This window comes from Chionomys nivalis, chromosome 25 (genome assembly GCF_950005125.1).
Source record: "Chionomys nivalis chromosome 25, mChiNiv1.1, whole genome shotgun sequence".
Lineage (NCBI taxonomy): Eukaryota > Metazoa > Chordata > Mammalia > Rodentia > Cricetidae > Chionomys > Chionomys nivalis.
In genome coordinates, this window is record NC_080110.1 from 23,484,566 (window position 1) to 23,501,042 (window position 16,477).

The window sequence follows — 16,477 nt, forward strand, 5'->3', positions numbered from 1 at the left end:
TTCCAGTGCTTTGGGATAGTAATACACTTAGACACCAGTAAGAGGAAAAAAGCAACCTGGTCAATATTTTCAAGAACTTTGGGATATTTTCAAGAAGCTAAACCTGAGAACTCATAGAGCAGAAGAAGGAACGGAGATAAAGTCAAAGAGAAGACAGGACATTTGATGGGATTACACCATCAAACTTTGCAGAGCTGAGAATGGAGCAGACATCCAAATATACAGGCATTTAGAATCTCAAATACACATGATCAGAGAAGAAACTTCCTAAAAGCATCCAAAAAAAAAAAAAACAAAGAAAAAAATACCAAAAGAAGTACAAGAAAACTGACAACTGGGTAAGAAGGGCAAAAATATCAAAATAACCTCAGACTTTTTATCAGCATCCCCAAAAGTTGGCTAGCATAGAATTAAGTGTTTTATATTTTCATATTCTGAAGTAAGTAACCATGAACAAAGAATGATATGTCCAGCAATGCTATCTTTCCAGATTGATGGAGAAATAATGATATTTTAAAATGAATGTAGATCACAGTAATTCATAACAAGTAAGCTGTTACTGTAGAAATATCCTTAAGTGAGTCACACACAGGAGGAACGAAATAGACAACCTTCTCCAAGAGAACAAGAAAGTAGATATTCCATGAAAGGAACAGACAGGCATGAGAGATCTGGGAAAGAATCAATCATGCCCAACACAGCAAATCAGCAAATGTCCAAAGCTAACAAGGGAGATAGGAAAAGAAAATACCAATAATCCAGCAAATAACAACATCAGCAAACAAAATAAAAAAAATGTTTTCAGTAATAGCCTTAATTTTAATTGATGTCAACTCAGCAATAAAAATTCAAACATTAACCGATTTGTTAAAAGAAAAAAAACCACAAGAACCAATTATCTGTTATCTCCAGAAATTTTCTAGCAAATATCTGAAAGCTGAGTAATAAAGAATGGAAATCAAACTACCAAGCAAATTGAAACCATAAACAAGCAGGTTTAGCTATTTAGTTATCTCATAAAGTAGATTTCAAAAAATAACCAAAAGAGATAGAGAGGAAAATGTATATTCTTAAACAGAATGTTCCATTAGGACTCAGTCGCCAAGAACATGTACTTCTCTGGCAGAGGACCCGGATTCAGTTCCCAGAATCTACATGGTGTATCATAACCATCTGGACTCATTCTGGGAGATCTGATGTCCTCTTCTGGCTTTCATGAAAACTGCATGCACTCAGAATACATATAGAAATGTAGGCAAAACATTAATACAAATAAAAATGTTTTTAAAGGAGTTATAACAATTGTAAACACATATGTAACAATATTGGAGCCCCAACTTCATATATATATATATATATAATTATTATACATTTTATTATATATTACATATTATATATGTAGTTATATCTGAAAGTATAAGAAATATATGATATATATCATACATTAAAAGGAATAAAATCCAAACAGTTATTGACATAATAACAGTGGAAGACTTTGATACCCTACTCTCATATCTAGATGGGGTTTCCCAACAAGAAATAGGAAAAATGTTTCACAGCCAAGTGTATCAGTTGGATTTAACAGGTACATGCAGAATATCCTAGTTAACAGACGGAAACTACACATTCTTCCCAAAGGTGCATGAAACTTTCTGCAAAACTGCTCAGATCGTAGGCCAAGTTGAAATCAACAGAAAGATTAAACTACAGAAGATACAAACATTGCTTTGAAACCAACTGATTTTTAGCATTGGTGTCAAATGTATGCTGTGAGGGGGAAAAGGACAGTGCATTCTAAAAATTATGCCAGCAAAACTGGATATCACATATGGAAGCATGAAATTAGATTGAACTCTTTCACCCTGTTTAAAAATTAATTCAAAATAGAACAAAAACCTTGACTTAAAACTCAAGAGGTCGCTCAGTAATTAGGAGTACTAATTTTTCTTCCAGAGGACCTGGGTTTGATTCTCAACACTCACATGGTTCCTTACAACCCTGACTAGCTCCAGTTCCATGCAGTCCAGTACCCTCTTTTTGATTCTTTGGGGAATGCATGCACATGTTACACAGACACACATAACACCCGTACATATAAAAATATAAATCTGAAATCACAAAATGCCAAAACTACAAGAGGAAATCACAGGGCATGTTCTTAAATACATGGATGGAGGCAGAGACTTTCTCAACAGAACTTCAATTAAGAACTGTCCTTATGCTGAACAAAAAAAAAAACTTACAGAGAAGCAAGAAGATTCTGTACCTCAGACACCTCATAATAGGGAAAAATCTTTACTATCTTCACTTCAGAAAGGAGACTAACATCCAGAATTCACTATGCATCGATAAACTTAAAGACCCCAACTTACCAACTCTAAACAAAATTGCAATCAAAATTGCAAATAGACTAATGTTCTCAAAGCAATTATCAAAGGAAGAAACACAAACAGTCAATTAGCATTTTTTTAATTGTTGAGCATACTTTGAGATACCATCATATTCCAGTCAGGATTGTTATCTTTAAGAAATAAGACAACATATGGAAGGACGAGGAGACCTTACTGATGGTGAGAGTGGAACTAGTATGATCATTATGATAACCAGTAAGAATGTTGCATACCTAAAAAGTAAAAATAGAAATGTGTATGATCAAGCTTTGCATTCCTAGTCATGTACCAAAAGGATGCTACATCCTACCACAAAGATGATCGCACATCATTGCTGACTGTTACCCTCTTTGCAATAGCAAGTGTATGAAACTACCCTGTATGCTCATTAGTAGATGAAAGAATGATGAAACGTGGCAAATGTACACAACCGAATTTTATTCAGCTACAAACAAAAGGGAAATTATGAAGTTTTCAGAAAAAAAAATAGATCTGGAAAGTATAATATGAAGCAAAATGACCCACATCAGAAAGACAAAACCAGCATGTGCTCTCATATCCTGATCTTATCCTAAAAATAGGCATATAGACAGACAGACAGACAGACACGAGAGTATTGGGGGGGGGATGTAGAAGGGAAGATAGGGAGAGAGAGAATTTTAAATATGAGCACAGCCTAAAGGAGTACAAAGGAAGTCAGGAGAAAAATTGAAGTCAGAGGATGCATAAAACTTGAAAATAAAAAAGAGATGGTGCAGGGCCTCACGGGGTGGAACCAGGTTTAATAAGAGGGTGAACGAGTTGGGGTGAAAAAATATTTTTTTAAAACATACTTTGTCCTAAAAGATCACAGAGATATCTAAGAGCTTGCATGCTATTTTTCAAAAAACAGTAAAATAAATAACTTAATAAAAAGAAACTCCATAAATGTCTACTAACTGTGCAATCTAGTTCTTCCCTGTGTGTAAATTGGTTAGCCTTGCTCTCCTAAGCCTTTAGCTACTCACGTGTCAGTAATTCCAATTCTGTCTCACACTCAACTCCCTCCAGTCTTAAGACGTCCACGGTGTTCCTCATTCACCTGGAGCCATTCAGTCTTCCAGAGGCTTCCAGAGTTCTCAAGGGAACTTTCGCTTAACATCTCAGCCTATCTCTCTAGAACAAACCCCTCTCCCGGATTGACTTTGCCCTATTTAGAAAATCGGGAGCTTTTGCCCATTTATATAATTGTTGATCAAGTAATGACCTTCCAGCTGGAACTAGACTGTGCTCCACGAGAATAGAGGTCGCTTCTGGTTTTGTTCTGTTTTATTTTATTCACAGTATTATGTGAGCATCCAACCCATTATAAACCCAGAATGTATATTTATTTCTTTAAAAAGTGAGCACTTGGGAGAAATATATATATATATATATGAAAATATTATCCCTCAGCTTGATATGACATGTTTATGTTCACTGGAACAAAATTTTCAAAAAAAAATATTTTTTCTCTTTGCATGCCTATACCTCAGTCTCAATTTTTGTATATATTGGATTTCCCTCGGACAAAACTCCTGACTGTCGTCTTTGACAATAAGTGCTTGCACCAAGTATTAGTCCATAGGATTTTGAATCTTAAACGCATTATACAATGTTGATGTGTAGCTCCATGGATGGAATTGCGCTCAATTTAGGGAGGAATACTGATAAGTCTCCTTTGATAGAGGAAGTTAATTTTTCTTGCTGCAATTTATTTACCCTGGAAATATCAGAAAATTCACTGCTCGGAGGTTGCTTAATCTCCTGGCGTTTAAAGCGACAGTTGATGTGGTAGAAATGGTGGTACAAGGGAATGTCATTTATTTCCACCAGGCTTTTATAATGGGCAGAGTGCAGACAGCAGATAAAGCTGAATAGTTGTGCCTGGGATAGCGGCTATTTTAATTGCAAATTCACCAGTGGAGAAATTCATGTCACTGCCTTAGAGGAGAAGGAACAGATCACATCCTTCTTATTTCTGAATGCATACTTATTTTATCAGAGGGCCGAGTTGGACCTAACTGAGCTTCATTCCAAGGCTTCCTCTCATTGCAAGTGTCTTAACTCACCCGTTAACTGTAATATATCTTCTTGATATTTACTCGTGACATCTTTGCCAGATCAGATGCCCAGATTGCACCGCTGGAAAGTGATTTGCACGAAGTGAAACATCCAGCAAGTATTAGCAGTTTAAATACAAAACCTGTCTTTGGTTATTTGTTGTTATTCTTGTGGCAACCTGAAGGTATTCATCTTGGGTCTTGATGTGTCAGATTATAGTGGTTAAAATGTTTTAGAGTATATGCCAAGTATTTAGTTCACATTGACATGTTGAAACTTCTTAACAGAGCATCAAATATTGAAATAATTATTCAGAGGATGCTGTGGTATTGCAATTGACTGAAATTACTTACTGATTATTGGTAAGGATTGCTCTCAGGCACCTTCATTTCATCTATGCCCTTCATTACTGCTAGGTGTAAGTGGTTTATGTGAGACACTTGAGTGTTCCTTCTTAAACTTAATACAAATCTGCTCACATTATATATTGTAAAATTTATCTTTGCTTCAGCATAGATACAAACACATTCTACCCCAAACTCAAACAAAAAAGGAAGAAATAAGAAAAAAAGAAAGAAAGAAAGAAAGAAAGAGAAAAAGAGAGGGGAAGGGAGGAAGGGAGGGAGGGAAAGAGAGAGAGAGAGAGAGAGAGAGAGAGAGAGAGAGAGAGAGAGAGAAGGAAAGCACCATGCCATAGAATATTGTTAGCTTTACTTACCATTTTTCTTTTTTTTTTTTTTTTTTTTTTGGTTTTTCGAGACAGGGTTTCTCTGTGGTTTTGGAGCCTGTCCTGGAACTAGCTCTTGTAGACCATGCTGGTCTCGAACTCACAGAGATCCACCTGCCTCTGCCTCCCAAGTGCTGGGATTAAAGGCGTGCGCCACCACCGCCCGGCCCTTACCATTTTTCTTAAACAAAATAATGAAATTTTAGGCTAGCTCCCTTGTCACATGCGTTCCAGCCGAAGCATGTGTCTCATCCCATTACATCTGAATGAACTGTCTGTTGCGGACGTTAGTAAAAGGAAGTCACTGATGGTGAGACGGGTTGTTTGGATGTGCTTATCCCCGGAAGTTATCACAATACTACAGAGAAGCTCAATCACTAGGAGGGGATGGATGTGCTTGCAAGAGCTGATATCTTCAGCATAATCTCAGTCACTGTATGACTACGATATGATCTCAGTGACCATGACCAGTCTCTGGCTCAGTCACTAGGCATGCCTGAGGGTGTCCCATTGGATGTCGCAGTTCTCAGGTTTGCATCTTTCCACTTGTGCCTGACACAGAGGTCAAAACTGATCCATTCCTTCTGTAAGCCATCTAAAGCTAGAGCCCTTGATTTCTGGGACATAACCAGTTTCTTAATTTTTGGCACTAAGTTTTGGGATCTATTTTTGACTCAGCAATAAACACCTGGGGAGTGAGTTACATTAGTTTATTACCTTTGGCCTCTTGAAAGAAACTCAAGCTAGTTTTAAATCAGTTGCATCATTTGAATCATTATATTTCAATTTTAGGAAACTTGGGAAATAAGTTTGCATTAGTCATTTGGCTGCTCAATTCAGACTAAGAATTTAAGTTTGAATTTGCATGTTTAATGCTCTTAATGGCTCAGATACTTTAATCTGTTTTTTTTCTTCTTAAATGCTTTATACATCATTTTCATTTTCAAATCCTGACCTGTAAACAAATGTTTTTTTTTCCTCAGAAGTGTTTTTTTTTTTTTTAGAAAAGTTTTTTTCACATGTTTGACCATATGGATATACTTAAGTACTGAGGGTTTAGCAATGTGGCTGATATTTTTTTTTTCAGTTTTGAGTACAAACTGGGTTCACAGTCATTGGCAAGTATATCTAACTTTGTTTTCAATATTATTATTGGAAGCTATACCTCATTGATACATCCTTTTCAACAATAGAGAGTATTCATTAGTAATTATTCTTGGGGTTTGATGTGAAAGAATCAAAAGGAATTATTTGAATAATTTTTAGTTTAAAAGCCATAATAAGAGGATCCATGACATGTGTGGGCATGCACCCACATTAATGTGTGTGTGTGTGTGTGTGTGTACTTTGACACTCTATTTATTACAGCAAAGCACAGAGCATCTAAATCCAGGCATTCTCATGGCTTAAAAATAATACAGTACCCAAGTTTAAGTGCAACTTGCTAGATTTTGAGCATGTTAAGTATTTGATTAAAGATACATGAACATTTTATTTTGATACATTAAACAGTAATTGCCCTCAAAGGACTTAAGTCTTCCAGTGTTTTTACAGTTTTATGTGAAATATACTTTTATTTTTTTTTTAAAAAGACAGATACACCCTTTAAAACTGTGAGGGCTTAAAAATGACACATGTATTTCAGTAACTGCAATGATGATGTTTCAGAGAGTCACTCAGCATTGTAGTTGCTGTATCATAAATCAAGAGTCAACAAGATAAAGCTGAATTGTATTTGACAGACCCCAGATGTAAATGGCAGGGTAGAAACAAAACAAAACAAACAAACCTCTTTTTTTTCTTCTTGCCAGATTGGTCCATGCTACTATTGTTATATTTAGGAAGTGGTCTCCTGTGCCCATGCATTGAAGGCTACTTCTCACTCTCTTTTTTATCGGGTTCAGTGAGGTCAGATTTATATTGAGGTCTTTAATCCATTTGGATTTGAGTTTTGTGCATGGGGATAGATATGGATCTATTTTTATTCTTCTACATGTTGAACCTCCAGTTATGCCAGCACCATTTGTTGAAGATGCTTTCTTTTTTCCATTGTATAATTTTATCTTTTTGTCAAAACTCAGGTGTTCAAGGTGTGTGGATTAATTAAACTCCACTGGTCAACTTCTCTGTTTTTATGCCAATTCCAAGTTATTTTCATTACTATGTCTTCCCCAACCCCACATCAGACAGAGGACTGATCTCCAAAATATATAAAGAACTCAAGAAATTAGACATCAAAATTCCAAATAACACAATTATTTGGAAAGAAATAGAGTTTGTTTTCTTTTTAAAAAATTAAATATAAGTAAAATGGAAAAAATTTTAAAAAGATAAAGCTTTAGGTCTATATGAACAGGTTTAGATAAACCACATAGGACAATCTTAGAATTCTCTGTAGAATTTTTTCTAGAGTTTTTTTTGAACATTTTACTAAGTTCAGTCATTTTATTGGTTGCAAATTTGTCAGCTCCCTCTCTCACAAATTGATTTCTGGAAGATGTGTTTATCTGCAAGGACAATGAGCTATTATACACCCTATTTACAATATCAATATTAACCTGTGTGTAATTATGCACATGATTACCAGTTAATACTTGATATACTGAGATGATTTGCTTTTTTGATTAGTATTTGGGCGATAATCCATCTGTATTCTGCCATAAATTGACCTCTGAAGTTTAATGTGATGATGAGCTTAATATGACCTCCTCATGTTATGCAGGTTCTCCGGTACTTGTCTTCAAAGTGGAACAATACCCTTTTCAGGCTGCTCTAAACATCTAACAAGAAAACATGCATTGCTTGCCCAGTATAGCTCACCAAATAACGTTAGCTCTCAATAAATATTAATTTTCTCCCAGCCCTTCCCTCTCTAGATGTTGAAGTACATGTGCGCATTATAGACAACATAATTAATATCTGATGTTGTTAAGAACTTAACGTGTTAGTTTCAGAAACATCTTCCATTCTACAAATGCCAGAACATAGCAGCGGCAACTTTTAGGCAAATGTGCTCAAATAATTCGTGACAGCTATCTTACGACTCGGCAATAAATTATAATAATAGTAATTTCCCTATGAAATTGGAAACCTTTTCATAAAAGAACCGTTCTTTTATCTTTAACTGAATATATCATAGTATATATTGTGCTCTCAACTTGAAAATAAAGACATTCTTTGCGAGAAGTTGAAATTTACGATGTTGCTACTTGCAGCAGTGAAAAGCATTCTACTTGAAAGAAATGTGACTGTGTTCTCCGTAGGTCTGACTATGGCTTTCTCCAGGCAGAAGAACTACGGCATTTATGAGAAATGCCTCTGGCATTTGGTTGTCGACATGCCTGACCTCAGCTGTTGCCTAGTGATGGTCAGAGTGCTGCTTCCCTGTACTCTCTGTTTCCACATAAGCAGTCTTCAGGAAGTTGCTTTGGTCTGTGCTAATATTTCAAGTAACCAGATACTTTGGGTTCCAGAGGTTCAAGAAAATATCTCCTGGGAGAAAAAATGCACCACAAATTAAATAGATAAAGATTTTCAGTCAGAGTAGAGATTTGGTCAACAGAGAGAGTAATGGTCATGCAGAGGGAGTTTTGCATGGTGATGAAGGCTCCAGAAGACTCTTGCACCCCCTGCTGGTGGAGTTAAAGGTAGTTGGCACCCACTAAACGTGGGTGCTGGGAAGTGCACTTAGGTTCTCTCTAAGAACAGAACACACTTTTAATCTTTCAGCCAACTCTTCTAACTACATTAAGCTTCTTCTAGGAATGAGTCCCAGGTCAAGGGTAGAACTGAGATAGAACATTGTATTTTAAAGGTGCCCAGTAGAGCATCTTATAGAAGCACAAATCCACCCAATTATGGATATTTTATTGGAACATAGAATGTAACCCAACAAAGACCCCTCAGAGAAGGAAATTATTGACACAGGACCAGGATGGTGATTAATGATAAAGAAAACAGAGATGATAGAACATCCCCATTGTCAGGAACTCACCAAGGCCAGCTGGCCTGGGTCTGAAAAAGCATGGGATAAAACCGGACTTGCTGAACATAATGGACAATGAGGACTACTGAGAACTCAAGAACAATGGCAATGGGTTTTTGATCCTACTGCACGTACTGGCTTTGTGGGAGCCTAGGCAGTTTGGATGCTCACCTTACTAGACCTGGATGGAAGTGGGTGGTCCTTGGACTTCCCACAGGGCAGGGAACCCGGATTACTCTTAGGGATGATGAGGGGGGGGAACTTGATGGGGGAGGGGGAGGGAAATGGGAGGTGGTGGCAGGGAGAAGGCAGAAATCTTTAATAAATAAATAAAAGACTGAAAAAAAAGAAAAAAAAAAGAAAGAAAACAGAGATGATTGAACAGTCCTTGTATCAGAGAGGAGAGGGAAATAAAGGACTGTCATAGATATAAGAAGAAACAATTCCTTCAGGTAGAAGAATATCACCAGGGGGGAAACGGATCTTTTCCAAAGAGAGAAAGAGGAAGAGCTTCACAAGTTAAGTTAGTTATATAGTACAGCTCAAAAGTATTGAATAAAAGATGAGCTTCACACAGCAAAGAAAAAAATAGAATGGGCCATAATTCTAGCTGTACACACAGCTCCCCAGTAGGAGTAGTGTAGCGGGGAATCATGCTTGATTCAAAAGATAATCAAGAAGAAAGGGCTTAAACGATGACTCAGTGGTGAAGACAACTGGATGCTCAGTTAGAGCATCCAGGTTCAATTCCTAGCATCCATGTGGTGGTTCACACATATGAACTCCATTTTCAGGTTATCAGATGCCTTCTCTGGCCACCTTTAACACCCAGACATAACATCCATACACATAAAATAAAATCAATTAATTTAAAGAAAATAAAATCTTGGGGCTGGGGAGGAAATCCTTCCTTAATACATAAAATGGTGAGCAATTGAGGAAGAAAATCAACCCTTGGTATCCTCATACATGTCTACACACGTGTGTGTACACGGATGCATGCATATACATAAAGACACATACATGAATGTACTCATACTAACACATGCAACACAGACACACACAGAGACACAAACAACATACAGACGTGTGTGCGAGTAAGTTAGATGGCCCTGGTACAAAAGACTAGCATTCCTATGTTCAGGATAAACGCCTATCTTTCACAAGCTTCAAATCCAGTTGCAGTCTCCGTAAGATGACGTGGTCTCCTGTTACTCTATGTGACTCAGAGACCATCAGAGAGGCACCAAATGAGGGAACTTATCATTTAAAACCGAACTATCACAAAGCGTTAAGAGCAGGGACAAGCACAAATTGGGTAGCCTGAATTTAACATTTCCAGTTCCACTGTAGGAGAGCCCGGTGTGAAGGTGACTGGACACTGAAGACTCAAAAAATGAAGGCAGCTAAACGTGTGTTTGACAGTGAAGTGCACTGGGAGGGGTATTTTGGGAAGCCTTGCTGGTCAGAAGTTGTAATCTAACACCACCCAACAGCTTTTTCCAAAGCTAGGTGACCTGGGCGCTCCCTCCCCTCAGGGAAACTTCCTGTTCTCTATCTGCCCTTATCTGAAGAATGCCCCCAGGCCTAGAGGATTGATCTTATCTGAAAGCTGTCTCTAAGTCTGGGTGCCTGATTTATCTTTAGTGTAACCCTTGGCACAGTTCCCTGCTAGAAACCTCCTGTGCTGTACATATGGTAACTGAGACTTGTACCAAGAGCTTTGGTATAGGACCCTGTTGTCACATAAGACGTCTTATGATAGGACTGTGCCACTTAATGCAAATTAGGGTTTGTCTTCAAGCACCCCAATCGTATATATTTCCTATATGCAGGGATAAAGCTGAACTGATTCACAGAAGTCCTCTCCTGGAGGGCTTTCCCAGCTGCCCAAACACTGTTCCCTGCTTTTGCTCCCTCCGCCTCTGTAGACCAGTGCAGTTCACCGTCCCTAGGAAGTGAATCTAATAACCCTGAGCCTGAGGACAACGGGCAGATTAATCTCTGGAGCCACTGGGCTTCTCTCAGACTCTGCAACTTCTGTAGAGTCTCAACTCTCAAACTCTAGCCATGTGTTGACACTGAATCTTCCCAGCGGGATAGTTAACGATTAGTGGGTTCTGGCAATATGGAGACAGCTCCCATGTCTGTACAGATCTCAGTGGTGTTTCTATTCACACTCCTAACCCACTGGAGAGACACCCTGTCATCAGAACACTAGCAAGTCCATGTGTGGGTCCTGGAGAAATGGAGAACATGCCCAATCGACAGATAGCAAACCTAAGTGTGGTGAGCAGAAGGATTATGTAATATTATGTGCATAATATTACACTTTAAAGTGGGGGCTGCTCTAATAGACACTATATGCTTCTGCAGCGTGTGAGTCCCCAAGTTTAGCTGACCCATTCCTTGCCCTCCACCACCTGGACATAAAATTGACAGGGTCTAATGTTGAATAAAAATATTTCAATATTTAATCTATTTTTGTTTTTATTTTGTGTCTCCTTGTGAATTTCCTTTCCATTTTTACTATATTTTATTAAATCACGTTAAACATCTGTATTTTTATTTCCCTTCACAAAGTCATCAAATGCTGTTTAGACAATTTTTATTGCTGATTAATATTTTTTTAAATTTTCCTTTCTGGTTTTCTATTTTGTCTTATATTCCTCAGTCTCTTTTTCACATTTCCTTCCCCTGTACCTTTATTAATATTTTGATCTTACAATAAAGGTTTTTTAAAACATAAAGTTTTATCTATTATTTTTTTACTCTCCTTGTTATATTTGTTCATCTTGTTACTCAGTTTTTGCTTTGTTAGGTAATGTTTTTTCTTTATTCCTGCCTTTTCAAAGGGTTTTTTGTCTTCACACTTCTTTTTTCCCTTCCAGAAAGTTCTCTACTCTTCCTGTTTTTCTTTTATTTGCTTAACTTTTATTTTTCGTTTGATTTCTCTGCTTTCTTTCTTTCTCTCGTTCCTTTAATATCTGCAATTTAACTTTATGGAATATTGTATATTATTTTTGCCACTTTATATTTTAGGTCATTGGTGGTTCATCAATTGACTTTTAAATTTTTCTACACCTTCTAATTTTGTATTTTGGGTTTTAACAGTTTACTTTCTCTTCTTTTAGTCATATCAAAGAGCAATGTCTCAAGAATTTGTTTATCAGGGGAAAATACATAAGGCTCTTCTCCCTCGTTGAAGGACTACAGACATTTAAAGACGGCTGAGAGAAGGGTAGTTGTTTTCCCCCATGGGTTAAATTCTTAATTGGTTACCACTACCAAGGGGTCAGCCCAAAGAACATGTATGACATGAAATGTATTCAGGAGGTTATATTTACATATTTGTGTTTATATTTAATAATAACTAAAAGAGGCCATGAATTTGTGGAGTGGGAGAGACATAGGAAATATTGAAGAAGGAAATGAGATTTGGAAAGGATGTAAATACAGTACATGCATACAAAAATTAAAAATACATTTAATTTAATAAAAAGATATCCAAGTAAAGATGAAGGAAATATCCAAAACAGCATATGCAAAGATCACATGACAGGAACACAAAGATTTGAAAGTTAATGATATGACTCCTCCAAACATTCCTAACAACTTAATTCAAAGATAGCAAGAAAGCCAAAATATTGGATGAAGATCCAAAAGTGTACCATTGAAAATTGGCAATGATCTCAAAGAAGATAAAAACAAGCAAGGGAGTTCAATCCAGGACATTGTAAACAAGACAGAGGAAATACTAAAACCAGAAAACTGAATGAGGAAATTAGCAATATGAGTGGAAAGGCCAGAAACACAGAAGAAATATTCATGTAGGAAATGAAAATTTTGAAAAATTACCCTGTAATTTTAGAAATGACAAAACAGCCACAGTGGGAACATAACCAATGGAACTAAACACAAGGTAAAAGGAAGAATATCAGGGATAGAGGAGAAAGCAGAGGAAATACTACTTTCAATTATCAGTTAAACAAAGCAAAAAAAAAAACAGCAGTAACAACAAAAGTAAATGATAGAATATCTTTAGAAGTATAAATACATTTTAATTTCTTTTTTTTAATTTTATAAGAAAAACTGAGTAAAACATATTCTGCTCAAGGCATGGCTGAGAAGTGATGAGGGTTGTTTCCACCACGTAACATTTGGGGAGTAGGTGGCTAAGATATTTCTCTTTGTTAGTGTGACCTCTGGAAAAATACATCCTAAGGCATGAAAGCAGGTGAGCATACGTGGTATGAAGTCCTTCTGTATATATGTTGCTTTTATTGGTTAATGAATAAAAAAGCTGCTTTGGGACCATGGCTTCAGAATATGGCCAGGCTGGAAAAGATATATAGAGAGAGTGTAGGCGGAGTCAGTGAGAAGCCATGGAGCCTCCAGAGGAGAAAGATGTGAGCCACCAGCCTGAACCTTGGCAATAGTCTACATGGTAAAATATAAAATAATAGAACTGTGTTAATTTAAGTTGTAAGATCTTGCTAGGAATAAGCTAGAGTCATTGGTCAAGCAGAGGTTATAATTAATATAGTTTTAGAGTGGTTATTGTGAGTCTGAGCAGCCAGGAATAAACATGCAGCCTCCGACTACACATATTTTTGACAATTAGTGGTGAAGTTGTTGTTCCATGTGAGGTTTTATTGGAAGAATTTATTAATAAGGGAAGAGATTCATTCATGGACCTGGAGAATATGTCCATTTCTACCCCTCCCCCCAAATAATGAGCACTGGAAAGTGTCTGAGTGTTCTTAGTACAGCCAACATTACGTATTAACCAATTTGCCCGAAGGTTATGCTAATGCTTCCATTCCTGACAGTTGCATGAATAATGACATATGGAGTAGATGAAGTTCCAGAGAATATCATATCGATCCACTTTCCTAATGTGATGTCAGAAAAGCTTTGAATCAGCCACTTCAGACATTTTGTGCACCAGAAAATGGAACCTCCACTTGAGCAGTGGAATGTAGAGCCACAGGTAAAAGTGGCATTATTTTGACACAGGGAAAGCAGGAGATAATACCTATGAAGTCTAAATGTACTTGGCCTCTTTGCGTAGTTCCTCACTTGGTGAACAGGCACATTTAGACACTGAAAGGGTCTGATTGTCAATGAAGAAGACCTCTTAGCAGTGAAGGACTGTGTCATACTACTGAATAAGCCATTGCAACAAGAGGAAATAAGCCAGACAGAAGCTGGATATTAACTTCATTACCAAGAGTGATTGAGCGACGGGGACTGAGCTCTGTGTCCCTAACCAACACCTGTACAATGCATTTTCTGTAAGAGAGAGTGGCCGATGGTGACTATGGAGCGATAGGTTTCTCCCTCTAAAGGCAAACGTAGGTGCCTATGGTGGTTCCTTCATCCCCCACGATATTCTCCTTGAGTTGAGTCTGTGTCTACTGGGGTCTGATGACATGCCACCCCCACTCCATGCTGCTTCACTGAATAGCACATCTCTGGACTGCATTCAACTGGGGACAAAGCATGCAGTGAACCAATGCTGTCTGATAACATCCCTTTGTGCTCTTAAGAGGCATCTCAAATGCGAAACTTTTCCTTAAGATTTCTGTATTTGATTCCATCAGTTACTGGATGAAGGCTCTATGATAATAGTTGGGGTAGTCACCAATCTGATTACAGGGGACAGCCAGTTCAGGCACCCTCTCTACTATTGTTAGCAGTCTGAACTTGGTTCATCCTAGAGGATTCCTGGGAATTTCCCTAGCACCAGGTGTTTCCCTAATCCCATAATGACTCCCTCTATCAAGATATGTCTTTCATTGGTCTCCCACTCCATCTTCCCTCCACCAAGGAAATCCAGCCCAAGAGGGGAAGGAGGGATTATATCAGCAAGCGAGGTCAAGATCAGGATGACAAAATCCACAGAGCCAGTTGAGCCAAGCTCGTGGTAACTTAGGAACTCTAGACAGCTCTGGAGCCTACGTGGGACTGACTTGTGCCCTCTACACATGGGAGACAGCCATGTAGCTTGGTCTATCTGAGGGGCCCCTGGCAGTGGGACTGTTGTGCCTAAGTCCTGAGACCCCGATGGTCTCAGAATACCACCACGGGGGCACACTCTTTCAAATGCAAATGCAAGGTTTCATTTATTGGGTATGGACTAGCATGGGTCCCCTACGTCACAGTGTGACACAGGAGGGAGACGGACCCGCCTACTATTATAAGGGGTTTAGACAAAACCCACAACGCAGTCATAAGATTACATGTTTTTTTTTTTTTTTTTTGTTTTTTTTTTTTTTTTTTTTTTTTTTTTTAATTTTCGAGACAGGGTTTCTCCGTAGCTTTTTGGTTCCTGTTCTGGAACTAGCTCTTGTAGACCAGGCTGGCCTCGACCTCCCAGAGATCCACCTACTTCTGCCTCCCGAGTGCTGGGATTAAAGGCGTCCGCCACCACCGCCCGGCAAGATTACGGTTTTAAAGTACAAAATTACTTATCCTATATCACAATTGGCTAAAGGTTAGTTAAAACTTAGCTGTTATTCTCTGATAGGCTGTCGTTGCCTAGGGAGGTTTGTTCACCCATAACAACTGTCCCTTGCTCAAGTCCTCTGGACATCTGCTGACCCTTTGCTAACCACAGGCACTGATTGAAAATTTATCTGATTGGTCCATTGTTACTCAACTGATAGGGAAAGTTAGGTGTTCAGCATCTTGTCAGCAGTTTTGTGTAACTTGGGTTTTTTCCCATAAGCTAATATTTCCCTTAAAAGCGGGCTAGCGACCCCTGGCTTTCTTCCACGGTGGGGGTAAAATTCTAAGTCTCCTTAGTGTATAGGAAGGCAACTGATTTTTTGGAGTTGATCTTGTATCCTGTCACATTCCCAAAGGTGTTTATCAGCTGTAGGAGTTCTTGGTAGAGTTTTTGGGGTCGCTTATGTATACTATCATATCATCTGCAAATAACGAAAGCTTAACTTCTTCCTTTCCAATACGAATCCCCTTGATCCCCTTATATTGTCTTATTGCTATGAGACAGAGACAGAGACCCACATTGGAGCACCGGACTGAAATCTCAAGGTCCAAATCAGGAGCAGAAGGAGAGAGAGCACGAGCAAGGAACTCAGGACCGCGAGGGGTGCACCCACACACTGAGACAATGGGGATGTTCTATCAGGAACTCACCCCGGCCAGCTGGCCTGGGTCTGAAAAAGCATGGGATAAAACCAGACTTGCTGAATATAGTGGACAATGAGGACTACTGAGCCACAGGGCAGGGAACCCGGATTACTCTTAGGGATGTTGAGGGAGGGG